This window comes from Clytia hemisphaerica, unplaced genomic scaffold, assembly GCF_902728285.1.
Source record: "Clytia hemisphaerica strain Z4C2 unplaced genomic scaffold, Clytia hemisphaerica genome assembly, whole genome shotgun sequence".
Classification (NCBI taxonomy): Eukaryota; Metazoa; Cnidaria; class Hydrozoa; order Leptothecata; family Clytiidae; genus Clytia; species Clytia hemisphaerica.
The window spans coordinates 361127-373524 of NW_027103309.1; the positions used below are offsets into that span (position 1 = coordinate 361127).

Genomic DNA, 12398 nt, shown 5'->3' on the forward strand with positions numbered 1-12398 from the left:
TCAACTAAGTTGGTGATAGAAGTTAAACGAGGTTTGTCAAGATTTCGAGTCGTCTTAATACACACCACCAGATAAAGAATTATTAAACAGCTTCGTGATTGCAGGATGATTGATACAAATGCTTGGAAATCTGTAATTGTAAAGTAAGTTTAAAACCACTTCATTTAGTAATGCAGCAAGGAATTATTCCATACAGCAAGAAAGTGTATCTCCCAAACAGAAGTTAACAAACAAATTAAGAACAAACTTTACTGATGGATGTAAAGGGTCGGAAAATGGTCAAAACTAGGCAACTTTTCAGTCAGTTGATGAATTTACTTTCTTTCTTTTGCAATTCTTGTTAACACGTTATAATCTGTAGTGAACATACCTGTAATCATTGTTGCAGTATCACGTTGTCTTTGTTTAAGAGATTCTGTAAGTTAGTGATTGGAGTTGAACACAAGTCAACACAAGTAGTGAGTATTGTTGTTGCCTTTATTCCATTGCCAAATACTAAAACAAAAAGAAAAACCAACAAAACACAGTGCAAAAACTACAAAAGATAAATAGTCCTCGCCAAGTTTCTAAAAAACCATATAAATAGTCTGACTAACACCTTTCTCTTAGCTATTTATTGATAATGAAAACCCAGACCAATCAGGGCCACATATATCAAGATAAATTTAGACAAACAAGACAGTACCACCACTACATAACTACAATTACATTTATCAAATCAATTTTTTTCAAAGTCTTCAGTTCGATGTCATTGAAAAGAGAAGTTTCTGCCCTTAAAGTAATGAAGAAAAGGGTCCAATAAAAAATCCTGTAGGTTTGACTGACAAAATTTTCACATTTGGTGAGGAAGTGAATAAAGTGGGGCATAGAGAATACCATCAATATGATCAACTTAACTTTTAGAAATTGTATTCATAATGAAACAAACACTTTAATGATCATTTTAATGGTGAAAAATTAGAACCAAGTAAGGATAAAGAGATATTAAAGATGTATAGAGTAGATGAAAAAAAAAGTTACCCCAGGGGCAGAAACTCCCAAAGTTACAAAAATTGGTGAAAAAACAAATGATGGTCAATGAAAAATGGAAGTGTAACTTGCCAAGTTAATCTTGCACATGTCCAAGTAACTTTGCAACATGCTTGATCGAAATGAAATTGTCACACCTATCAAAAAGTATAAGAGCAACATTAACTTAATCATTTATTTAGTAGTAAAGTGAAGACTAAATTAACCATATCCACATTTAATTCTAGACTAAACTATTATAGTTATCCATATAGTCATATACCAACATCAGTCCATTTAATCGATCAGGGAAAAGGGTCTTAACATCAGCAAGCCTAAAAAAGAAAGAATTATATTAGTCAAATCTTTGAATGTAGTTTTACACATGAGTAATGTAAGGCGGCAATCACAAATATCTTCGTTTCACCCGACCGCCTGTCAATTGAGTAGAATTGAGTCATTAAATTTGTCGGACGTTTTCTGTCAATGACATTTCCTTCATTCAAAAATTTTTATTATTGCCGATTTTTTTGTGGGCAATTTCTAGTGCATTAGCAACATTTTGACTTTGTTTATCATTACATGTGCCATTTAGGGTCGGAGGTCACAGTGTTCAAAGGTCATAATTTGAAACCACCAATAACACCATTTGTTTCGACTGCTGGCTGGCTGACAGTTTCCTTTAAGAAAACCCAAAAATTTTTACGAAAGACCAACTCGCTTTTTAGACCCAACGAGGACGCGAAATGAAGATATTAGTGATTGCCCCCTAAGGAGATATTCTTGGAAGGAGATTAGCCAGTCTGAGAAATCCGTCTAATTGCACGCTTAACTTCCGCGGGCATAAACTTGTAAATACGCGCTTATCATAGTCTGTCTGAGTCCACCCATGTGCAATTGCACGCTTAATTTTCCGCCCTGCTTGAAGAAGCTTTAGCAATATAGTGGGGCATACTTTTTTAAAAGATGGATGGAACCATGGTCAAACGGCCAAAAACTGATTTTTGAATCGGAATCTCCGTAAAATTTTGCATAAAATTGACCAAGCATTCCAGATTTTTTTCTGAGAAAACTTGAGGAAAATCGTCTATTTTGAACTTGCACAAACAAAAAGTGTTTTCATTTCTTTTCTAACAACTTGTAAATGATGTATCTCAATGTAAGCAATGATTATAATACTGATTTAGATTTGGAACATGAAATTGATAGGTAAAAACACTTTCAAAAACCGTACAATTTGATAGCCGTGCAATTACACATTTAAATCTCGGAATTTTAATCGTGCAATTAGAAGGATTTCTCAGAATGTTAGCCTGCTAATAATTTTCTTTCACATACCGACCGGAAATAATACAGAAACCATGCAAACTGTATTTTTATACTTTGAAGCATAAGTGATGAGTGCTTCTATTAGGGTACCACTTGCAACACAACCGAGACTTGAGACTGTGTTAAGGGTGTAAAAAGGTCAAGTGCGTTTGGCCAAGTTTGATTAAAAATTTATTTTTTTCAAAAAGAGATGTTATATTAATGGTTCGATTTGTTTGTCTCAGTGAAATTTTGTAAAAAGCTTAAAGTATGTCATTTGAATTCAGAAAACTTTGACAGATCTTCCTCTAAATTCTATATTTGCAGCAAAAAAAAGGGGCTCTATTTTCCTTTTACAGTTTAATCAGATTGAACCATTTTTTCCGCATCCACCCAAATTTATGGCAAATTCTGTCATTTCAGGAGGTAAAAAAGTACTCATTCATCTTCTTAAAAGTATTGCTCTATATCGATATCAAACATTGCCATATCATAGTAGTAGAAGGATGGAAGAAAACATGCCTTTAATTTTCGTAGAAAGAAAACATACCTTTGATTTTCGTAGAAGTACCTCCTGTCTGTGTGTTATCGTCTTGTCTGTGAAGAGCAACATGTGTTGAAAAAAAATTCCGCGCTTATTTATTAAATTTACTTCGTTTGACTTATCGAGTCATACATACTACGGAACTAACTCGGAACTTCATAATAATTGCAAGCGATCACACTGCTAATCCTGATCCGGAAAAGTACCGGAAAACTTTTCTAGCTGCTAATCAAGTCGATATTTTCCCGCGACCTTTAAATTCATCCTGAAAGTTTCATGAGATCTTTTAGATAGATAGATAGATATATATTTCACCGTGCAAGATCATAAAGAATTTACAACTGACTTGCTAAACTATGGCTATAAACTATATTACATTTAAAATATATCATCATTGATATAGCTATAAATTTTATGTGAGGTTTTTCAATTATTTGTAAATATATGATTGTAAATCATAATTATATCTTTGATACAAAAGAGAAAAAGCTATAATAAAAACTAATGTACATTACTACTACTATTGACTAAACTTTTATGATCAGTTTTTAATAGAGGAGCTCAATAATGGTTTGGTATTAGATACGATAGGAAAACTAAGAAAATTAGATAAACTAGTAAAAACCTTAGCAACCTTGAAAAAAGAATGTAGTGCCATAAAATCATTATTGGAGAAGAGTTTAGGTTAAATAGTAAGATTATACAGTGCTTAGTTTTGTTTAATAGAAACAAAAAAAAGTACAGATAACAGAAAAGGAAGAAAATAATTAAAAAAGAAAAAAACAAAAACAAATGTATATATAACAATAAGAGAGAGGGAAACTGGTGGAGTTAGACAGAGCTGGTTAAATTAGAGGGTGTCATATAATTGGGGAATAATTCAAAATAAGAAAAAAAAAAAAAGGAAAAAAAGGTAATAGTGATAATAACAATGATAATAAAAATAATAATATATACATCTATAAAGAAACCTTGGGAGTTAGGGAAGGGATTTAACTTGAGGCAAGTTTAGTGAGAAGGTAAGCATGAAGGTGGGCCTTGAAAGTGGATTTGCTGGTAATTTGGTCAAGGGAAGGTAGATGGGGGTGGATTTCATTCCAGTCTTTGGTGATAAGATTAGCTATGTTGTGCGATCCATACATTACCGTCTTTGTTCTGGTGATTGACAGTTGCTTGTTTCTTGTGACATGGGGAGCATTATTACCTATGGGAGAGAGGAAGGTGGAAAAGTACTTTGGGGCTCTGTTTTTGTGAAAATCATATGCAAATAGACAGTTTTTTTCTTTCATGATGTACCTAATGGGCAAGATTCTGCTATTTACATATAAAGGCTTGGCAGAATCCTGAGGGCCTTTAAAATGGATAATTAGCACGTGGACAGTAGATGGAGCACTGACTTCTCACCGTCGATGAAAGGTAACTTTTCCCTGTTTTCCATCTTATTCGTGTTACACAATTCATCCATATCTTGAATATAAAGGTATTAAAGAAAGATGGAGATTCAAAGTGACTTTCTCCTCTGATCCTGATGTACTTTTATCGCTTTATGGACAACAGTCAAGGAAATCCCTCAATTGCGGAAGTAAATTTTTACTGCAATTGCGGTATAAACCTCACTTTTATTGAATTTTTCATACACTGCAATTGCAGTATATTCAAGAAACAGAATTCAAGATTCAAGGAGAAAACAGGCAATTTTTGTACACACAATTGATCCTTTCTTTTTAACGCACAGACAAAATATTTCTGTGGATCAGATCGTTTTAAATAAAGAAAAGCTTTCTTCTCGTACAATTTTTTACAGTCGTTGTTTATTTAAATCTTTGTCGACCAGCACTATATGTAGCCATTATAAGCCTTTGTAGGCTAACCACGAATGAAAACTATCATAATTGCAGTATATCGCAATTGAGGGATTTCCCTGACTGGACAAGGAGCAGCTGCCAGCTAGAAAATACAAAGTATCTGTTTGGAGGGGATTTGAAAAATTTAAACTACTTTCTTACCTTTCCCAATCAAATTTCAACATTGAAAGTAATTTAGAACTTTCTCTCTAAACCTTTCCAAATTTTTGTTTAAAAGAAGAGAAATAAAAAATCAGAAATCAAGTTGGGTTCTATTTTTTTTTTGAAAAGTTATGTATATTTTTCATACTGACTGAACTGACATAAATTGTTTTTGTTTTCATGAATGACAATTTGAATGTATGAATCTTAGCACTGATTTTTGAGACAATACCAGACGTAAGCCCAATTATCTGCCATGGGTTTTAATAAGACAATGATTGCAGGTACAACACATTGGTTTCATGATAAAACTTTTCAGAATTAATCCAACTTTTCCGTAGTTGGGAAAACAGATGTTTGTGCTTTATTTTGATGCCCTCCACCATTTAATCTCTAGAGGAATACACGTTTTTGCCTGCATTTCCTTAGGGAAAGTTGGTTTTTGTGCTTTTCTTAAGCTCTGTTGATCAAAAACCCCTCAAATTTAAGTAATTTCTTTCTATATATTCATATACCATTCCGAAAAATCTTTCACTGAAGAGCTGTCGCAAATAATTTGAAATGGATAAATTTCTTGTCGCAAACACCTGTCCACAATGTCAACCAAAAAATCAGAATTTATGCAGATTTATGAATTTTTTGGAAAACAGAATTTGAATTTTCTAAACGAGGGTTAGATCAGGAAGTTAGTAATAATAATATGGGGATAAAACAGTGAAAGTATTTAAAGAAAGTTTCTTTAAAATTATCCTAATATTAATTTCTAATCTAGCCAGATTATTTTTGTATTTTTTTCTGTACTGGGAGTTTGGATACAGGCATCGATTTGAAGGTGTCACAATAACATTATGGCCACCCTAAATTTTCTGTTCTGTTTGAAGTGAAACCCATAAAGACCCAGTGCAGGTCAGAATCTCTTCTTCCTTGCCTTATTGCTACATTACAATATCTATTCTTATGTCTTGAAAAAGCTAACTCCGCTGTACATATCGTACAAATTGTGAATGTATTTGATTTTTCTGAGAAATATGGTGGTACGATACTTACGCAATTTGATCGAAAAGAAGGCTCTTAACAAGGCTGACTTTGTTCTATTTATTATAATTGCCTCAACCTGGGGTATCCAGGCCATTTCTCATGCCCTTTAAGCATCTGGTTATCGGACGCTGCCCCTCCTGAAATTACTAAAGTGTTAGTAAAAAACTGCCCTTTTTGGCCACTAAGGGACGCTGCCTTGCTTTTCCTAAGATATAGCCTGGTATTCAGAAGCAAAATCTGGAATCCCATTGTCAATAAAGACTCTTAAGCATCAGAAAGTACGTAATACTCTATTTATATCATTGTAACATGCAGGTTGAACCAGGTCAACGATCTTGGCAACAACAATTTGGTTGAGTTTATGAGAAGACCAAGTCGATACATCAGGATTAGAGAAAGTGACAAAGACCTCGAATGCTCAGAAACCAGTTATCCAGACAATAAGGTAATACATAGAGTGAAAATCTTCTGGCTTAAATGGGGTTGAAAGCCTAAAATTCTGCCCGGGGATTTGTTTTACACAGGCTAATATTTCTGTGTAATGTTGATTAGAGTGTATAATTTTTCAAAATCCTTTATTAAGTTATACCCTTAAATAGGGTAATTGTACTAGGCAGGGGCTTTTTCTATTCGGGTCAAAGGCGAGGAAAAATATCGGTAAAATCTTGGAACAAGTAAAATATCGCGTATTGCACGAGAAGTTATGTGATAACTAGTACATAATGAAACTAATTTGTATGATATTTCCATTAATATTTTAACACTACTTTCATTTCAGATAAATCTATCGAAACTTGTGACCGATTAAGAATAAATACACTCTTAATTTGAATGAAAGACAATCATAGTATCGTAATATCAAACGTTAACATCTCCATCAGCAGTATGGAAAATATCTAAACGAGGTATGTTTTATCAAAGCAATAATTTTTTTTCCTTTTAAGACGCCTCCCCACTGGACCTTTAATTCACTATCACTCAAATCTTTTTACAAATTCATGATTCATGCAATACTTTTTGCAAATAACGCATTTTCTGTTCACTCAAAGTTTTCTAATTCAAACGCAATTTTTTTTAAATTCACACAAGTGAAAAATCTCATTCATGCATTCCCGCAAACCACTGGAGGGGACAAGAGTGTCAACTTAGAAGCCTAAGTTTCAAAGTGTTTGTTGCTTGCAAGTTTTGTGCTTTTGGTATTAAGACAAGAATTTCTGCCACCTAACATTATTTTTCTTTTTATATCAGGTACTGTAGACGATGATCAGAGTTGGACTGGTTTCTTTTGTGGCAGTGCTGGTCATAGCATTTATGGATTGAAGATAAATATGTTGGATTATAATTTATGATTAGACTTATGAATGGAAAATGGACAATGTTAAAGTGTTATTCAGTACAAGTCAGTATTGTGAAGTAAGAATAGAAATATTTCTGACGAAAAATTATGGCCATAAATGTCCAATTTTGGTTCATTTGTTGGTCTATTTTTTTGTCCGAAAGATCATAAATATTTTTCTATTGCAGCTGGGTTTTTTGTATGGCTCACTGATTGGTTCATAAGGGCTGAAAATTGCAGTTACTAAACATTATACCAGCATGGTAGCAACATTATGATGTATGGAGAAGACACTGACAAGAATTATCCAAATCACAAAGCTACTTGATCAACTTACTACACGAGCAGTTTAAGAGAAGATATTTTATTTTATTTTGAAAATAAGATTTCTAGTCTGGGATTGATTGCCCTAATTCCACCACATCAAGGTTGGGTTGTTTAAGGATCGTTTGCTTGCTACCTCCCCCCAAATTTGAAACCTAAACCTAATCAAGATAATCGTTTTCAGATGTGACTTTCTTGTTGTAAGATATGACTCTAGTTAAAATGGAGTGGCTAGTTGAGTGTTGTAGCGGTTGTGGAGATGCTTAAGGCTCTGGTGACTTTGGGCTTGTATCTTTTGATTGAGTTGCAATGTTGGTGATGTATTTCAGCATTTTATGTGTATGGTTGATTGTTTGATGAATCTGGTACTAGACTTTGTTGATTTGTGGGTGTTGTTGAATTTTTTGATTTTTGGGACTAGTTGAATGGTTTCTACTCTTTTTAGCTAAAGTCATATCTTAGGGCAAGGGATTCAAATCCTCAGGCACCTGTTGCACCTTTACATCTCATTTCTTTTAAAGTCTTTAATTGAAGAGAATAACCTCCTGTCTGATTCTACCTTCCATAAAGTCATGTTAACCCACTGGTTCAACCCACTAGCAAATAAAAATTGTAAACAAATGATTTCTCTTTTTCTTGAAAGCTCAATTGTTTCATAATTTTAGTTCCTATTCTTATACGAAGTCTTCCCATCTGATTTAAAATCTATACTCAGTAAATGAATGCAAATTATTTTCAGTTCTCGGTTCATATGCATGACAGTCTTTCGGGGTGTAGATATACTTGACTGCTGCTTTCAACAGACTAAGAAAACTAAGCAAACTAAACCAAATCGTTTTGAAAACAATATTTTTCTTACTTTCTCTCTTTTCGGAAAATTTTGCGACATGATTTAGAAAAACACATAGCTGCTATACTGACTCACACACTAATTTTTTCTGCTTTGTATTCATCTGGGCTGGATGAAAGGAGAAGCGTAAACGTGCGACTTTTTCGCACGCTTCTCTTAAGACAGCCCCCACTCCTTTTGGAAAAGTAATGGTAGCGACTAGGGTATTCTTCGGAAGGTCGCTACTTCGTACTTTTGGGATTGTGGCCAAGTGGGTATATTGTCCTCCTTGGCGACTAGGTCAACTTTCTCATCCTACTTAGACGCCCTTTCTAAGGCGGATGAGAATTTCACCTACAATCGTGGCGTGTTTCTTAGATAGAAAAGTATGAAAAAATTAAGTTCATGAACGTCATGAACTTTTCTCTGTCACTTTGAGGACAATATACTACATTTATCTGGGTGATGAATTTATTATAATCTCAGTCTCTCCCCCTCCTTCTTTGTGTTCTTACCGTATAACAGTATATGCCAACTTTTACTAACCATATAATTTTGCAAACTTTTTACTCCTTCCAAAAATCTATCAATGGAGGTGATTCTAACTTTCATTTTGATTTAATTCGTTAATGAAAAAGCCAAAGTTGAAAGCAATCAGTCTAGTGGATCTCGTAAATTCTTATTTTGCATGTCATTACCACTTTCTTTAAACTAAAATTAAAAAAAACAAAGCTGGTATTTTCTTTGTTAGCAATACTTGTCATGGTTAAAATTCTTCAAAGTTTCACAATATGTAAAACGTGCTGTTCTCTTGAGAAAGCAGTCCCCAAAGGAATCCTTTAAATACAAAATGGTCTCTTTTCTATGTAACTGACAGTAGCTACTAACGAGTATTTTCTTCTTTATTTTTTATGTGATAATCTACTTCTATGCAAGAGGATTTTAACCAAAGATGGTGGCTATTCAACCAAATTTCAGTCCTTGTACAGATCTTAATGTATTCAACAAAAAAGACAAAGTATACAGCTTCTAATGGAGAAAGAAAGGGACTAATTAGCGAACTCGTATCATTTGGTTATTGCCAACCAAACGAAGATGTTTATCTTTCAATTCTTCCATAGTAAGTCCAATTTTTTTATCTTTTCTTTACAGCCAGTAACAAATACATTATGTCTAAAAATCCCTATAATTTATCCAAAATCTCATGACATGTTAACTTTGATATTTCAACTTCCAAAATCTCTTCAATCATATCTTCGGAATCAAAAATCTATTGATTACAATGAGAATTCAATCATTCTAATGGGATTCTACTTTGAAAACGTGTCCGCTTTTTCTAGGGCACACTTTATATCATTCCATATCAGTGAAAGGGCTGTACCACTGGCTGATAGTTTCATTTAAAAATTGCTGCGGAATATTCCTTGTGCACTTAGCGTTACGAGGAGCCCTTATTTCAATTTTGAGTTGAATGACCGAAATTTGACGTTTTGAGTGTACAGTAGAAAGGAAATATTTTCTATACAATTCTGTTACAAATTTATTTTTTTAGAAACCATCAATCGGAACGAAGATATAATGATCGTGTTGGTCAGCTGCGAATAATTAGCGTGGTTTCGAAATTAACATAAGTCCAGAAAATCAGGTCCGTGAAATCTAAGTGTAAACTTTTAAATGCCTGTAAATTTGATTTTGTCCCTCATTTCGATTTCTCCTGAAAATTATGTTTAAAAGCTTTGGCATGAACAAGCAGATTTTGCAAATAACATAGGTTTTCGTTTCCCAAACACTTCGAATTTTGAGGCAACTTAGTATGTATGATGGCGAGGTATTTAGCTGTGTTACGTGCTGAAAGAGTGTCTAGGAGCTGTGCACAGCTGAGTGTTAGGTTAAGTGCTGAGTGTTGCTGCGGCAGTGTGAGCGAGAGTGTTAAAGCAGCATATAGCATAGAGTGAAATGCGATGCAGCATATAGCATAAAGTGATGTGAGGGGGTGCAACGCGGCGGTGTAGGAAGCTGAATACTTTGACCATCATACATTTTCAAGTTGTCCTCTAAAGGAGAAGTGATTATCTGGCCACGCACAAGATTGTTTTGAGATTAATCCTAAAACTGCTTGTTTCATCTAAAGTATCCCTCGTGAGTTCATTTACTGAAGCATTTGACTTATTTACAGTAGCTTTGTTTTCAATACTGCACAATTTATTATTTTTTCTTTCGGCAAGATACTGCTGTTTTTCCTCAATTTGCTTTTATAGGAGTAACATCAACTGGGAAACGACGACGTCATTCGTTTAGTCAATCAACCAAGAAAATGTGAGACCAGAACAACTAATTGACAAGGTAGTGATTTATTTATAAGATTCAGTTCACTACTTGTCCATAATACAACGAAGCTGTATAGTACTTTCAAATAGTTTTGGGATTTGTACTACCCTGTCCCTAGACAGGAACCCGTCTGCGTATTTTTTTTAAATCTGATGAATACTTGACGGGTCAGAGCTGTGAGTCCGATTTTGGACTCAAAAAATTTACAGTGGGAAATTCGAATTTAGCGCTGTCCTCACTTACTAAAATAAAAACCAAATTTCAGAAGTTGCGCTTTCTTTAAGAAAGTGTGACCAGTGAAACAATAACAGGATTTGATTGGCTGTGTTTTCAACCGTTATTAGGATATGGGAAATTCAAACTGTCAGCCCATACCATGCTATATATTTCGCCATCAGTATATAGAATAAGAAATCATAGCATGGATCTCCAGGCTACCCTGTCCCTTAATCCTGACCCCTTGTACTTCCACCCCTCTTTTTTCATACTTTTAGTCTAGCTTCAGTTTGTCAGTAAAGAGAATGAAAAGAGATGAAGAAATTTGTATGTAGGACATATTCAAGATGTATTTAAAGATTATTTTATTACAAAACTTTTAGGAATAGAATATAATCCAAATTAATCACACTTATGATTTATTCTTCGATTTTGTTATCCTGCAGCCTGATTGTATTAGCTACCAATTGGAAAATAGTTTTATGAGTTATTTCTTACACTTTTCATCGCTAGGTTAACCAAACGTAAATATGGCCAAATATAAGCTGTATAATAATAGAAACCATAATTCAGATGGGAGCCTCGATTCGAAAAAAGGACCTCATTTCGGTCATTTTGAGAAAAATGCAATCAAAGTTTTTTCTTTATTTCGAAACTAATTTTGTGGTTTTTGTAAAATAACGATGAATTGAGACCTTAAACTGTAAAGAAATGGTGGAATTTGACTTTTCTTGAATTAAGAATGGTTATTATCAGAGCTTTTATATGATTTAAGATAGCGGTATAATTGCCAAATGAAAAGCTTCTATAAGGCGCGACTAATTTAATTTGTTGTTCTACGGGCAGATCGTTAGCATATTATGAGTCGGTCGGTCGGTAAAATAAAAATTAGATTTTCATTAGTACTAGTAATCGTATGGTTTGGAGTGTAATTAACGATTAATCACGAGTAACAAAGGAGAAATTACGGTATTTACGGTATTACTCTACGTTACGAGTGATTAATCGTTAATTGCCTGTTGTTTAACAAGAAAACATTGCAGTATAATATTTCTTTGTTTTCAATTAAAAGAAGCTATTGTAACGTAAAATTTCTTTGTTCTTTTTTATATTGAAGAAAAAACATGTCTTTGTTTTTTATTATATAGTAAAAAAAAATCTCTGACACAGGACTTGGGAGAGAATAGAATAAGGGGACAAAAGTGTCCCCCCGCCGAAGAGTGCAAAAAGTGGTAATAGTGCAATTAACGATTAATTGCACTCCTCTAAACCAATCAGATTCGAGTAATTTTGCACGGCTGACGATTACCATTATTACATATTACATGTTATTAGTTTTGATTTACCACTGAAAAGCTGAAGCGAGTTTTATAAATGCAAATTATAACAGGTGTATGATATAACACAAATTACAATATTACTTGTGCAAATCAAAACAAACAAATTGGCAGACTGGTTATA

At 33.7% G+C, this 12398-nt stretch overlaps 1 long non-coding RNA gene across 2 annotated transcripts; it reads left to right on the plus strand.

The window, feature by feature from the left end:
* Positions 1-4226: 4226 nt before the first annotated feature.
* On the plus strand, positions 4227-7624 carry LOC136812815 (uncharacterized). Of its 2 annotated transcripts, XR_010847401.1 has the most exons (5): positions 4227-4276; positions 6220-6349; positions 6683-6809; positions 7153-7317; positions 7429-7624. It is a non-coding gene; the product is annotated as an uncharacterized lncRNA (long non-coding RNA). The 2 variants fall into 2 exon arrangements; XR_010847400.1 differs by lacking the exon at positions 7429-7624 and having other exon boundaries at positions 7153-7428.
* Positions 7625-12398: the final 4774 nt, after the last annotated feature.